The following is a 2,208-nucleotide window of genomic DNA, read 5'->3' as shown; positions in this document are numbered from 1 at the left end:
TGAAAATGCTTCGACTATTCGACCATTCGATAATCGAAGTACCGTCTCTTTAAAAAACTTCGACTTTGACACTTCGCCACCTTAAACCTGCCGAATTGCTATGTTAGCCTATGGGGACCTCCTAGAACATATAGCCAACATTTGGCTTAGTTTTTAGACATGGAAGTATGATCGTAGTACGATCGTACGATCTTAAAAATTCTACGAATTCAACTTCTAATGTTAAACTAGCCTATTCAGTGGTTGAATTTCGAATTTTTTTGCACTTCAAAATTCGACCCTTGATAAATCTGCCCCTAAATATACAATCAACAAGTCATTACAGTAACATCCATATCAAATTCCTGCTGTCAATCAGATTCTCAGCACCTTGGCTAAAGGAAAGTTATTTGCCAAACTTGATTTAGCTCAAGCATACCAGCAGTTGCCAGTGGATGATGCAGCTGCTGATGCACAAACAATTATCACACACAAAGGAGCATTTAAAGCTACACAATTGCAATTTGGAGTTTGCATTGCACCAGATGTGTTCCAGAAACTGATGGATGACCTCCTTTCCAGCCTGCCAGGGGTGGTGCAATATTTTGATAATGCCCTCATTGGAACAGAATCTATGGAATCATTAACTGAATGGGTAAGAGCTGTATTACAGCAATTTACAAATGCTGGATTAAAACTTAAGAAAGAAAAATGTGTTTTAGGAGTATCAAGTGTTAATTTCCTGGGATACAAAGTTCATGCCAATGGGAAACATCCAACAGATGCAAAAGTAAAAGCCATTCATGAAGCTCCAGTTCCCTAAAATAAACAGGAGCTGCAAGCATTTTTCGTCCTATTCAATTCATTCCTTCTTGAAAGACCAAGCTACTGTGGCTGAGCCACTGCAAAGACTACTGGACAAAAATGCTAACTGGAAGTGGTCGGCCCTGCATGAGCAGTCATTCAAGGATGCCAATAGACTCTTATCATCAGATAGTGTGCTAGTTAACCTGTAAACACTCCTGATTTTCAAGTACCGGCCTTGTCTGAGGTCCTCATGCTAGAGTCATTACCTAGACCCCCTCTGCATGCATCAGATATTGCCCACATGACAGCTACCGACCCAGTATTGTCTCGAGTGTTGAACTTGGTATGGAGGGGGTGTCCAAAAATAAGTTTAAAGGAAGAGTTCACACCTTTTGAGAAATGCCAGCATGAACTCTCTGCATACAAAGGTTGCCTTTTGTGGGGAAATAGAGTTGTAATTCCCAATGCAGGGCAAAACCATGTTCTTAAAGCCCTACGTGAGAGTCACCCAGGCATTGTAAATATGAAAGCCCTTGCTAGAAGTTATGTCTGGTGGCCTAAAATGGATGAATGTATTGAAAAATTGGTAAAAAGTTGTGTTCCTTGCCCAACTGCCATGCCCCTGCTAATGCCTGGGTACATCCATGGGAGGTGACGTGGAACCCATGGTCTCGGCTTTATATAGATTTTGCAGGGCCTTTTCAAGGTCAGACATTCTTCCTTGTGGTTGATTCCTTTTCCAAATAGCTAGAAGTTGTTCCAGTGGCAGATGCAACCACCCATGCAGCCATTCAAGTGGTGCGGATGTTGTATGTCACACATGGACTCCCAGACACTATTTTATCCGATAACGGATTAGTGCAATTAGTGCATAATTACTGGCATACACATGGTTTCCTACTTCAAACATCCTCACTGTGGAGACCTGTGCATTTTTATTGAATTGATCTTCCTGTTTATTTTGTACATCAGAAGCCAAGTTGGGATGCAGTCTGTCTAAACAGGTTTTAAGCTGTCGGTTCATCAAAAGTGCTAGCAGAAGGGGTTATGTGCTGCAACAAAAAAAATTGCCAGTCTATAATTCCAGTCACCATCAATTATTCTTTTTAATGCATCCTTTGTTCGCTCATCTTGTCCATTTGAGGATGGATGGAATGGTGCTGTTGTTACGTGTTGTAACAAATAAAGTTACTTTCCATAAATGCTATGAAGTCTGATGATGTAAACTGAAGGAGTGTCTTTTTGACACAAGTATCAATTTGCATTTTATATACAATATAATGAATCCTATTTTTCACTATAGCTTCCTTTGCCTTTAAATTATTAATGATAGGCACGTATGTATCTATTTAAACACTGACACAAGTGTGCACTAATTACTCTGATGAAGTGTCAAGATTTTTGACACGAAACGAGTTAGAT

At 40.0% G+C, this 2,208-nt stretch overlaps 1 pseudogene; it reads left to right on the top strand.

Annotated features, from left to right (window-relative positions):
• The first annotated feature begins 1,036 nt into the window (after positions 1 to 1,036).
• Positions 1,037 to 1,728, top strand: LOC121394665 (annotated as a pseudogene).
• The last annotated feature ends 480 nt before the right edge of the window (positions 1,729 to 2,208 follow it).

Source organism: Xenopus laevis, chromosome 6L (genome assembly GCF_017654675.1).
Source record: "Xenopus laevis strain J_2021 chromosome 6L, Xenopus_laevis_v10.1, whole genome shotgun sequence".
In the NCBI taxonomy this organism is placed as follows: domain Eukaryota; kingdom Metazoa; phylum Chordata; class Amphibia; order Anura; family Pipidae; genus Xenopus; species Xenopus laevis.
Note: the sequence above shows the minus strand (reverse complement) of the source record. Positions and strands in the feature narration are given on the sequence as shown.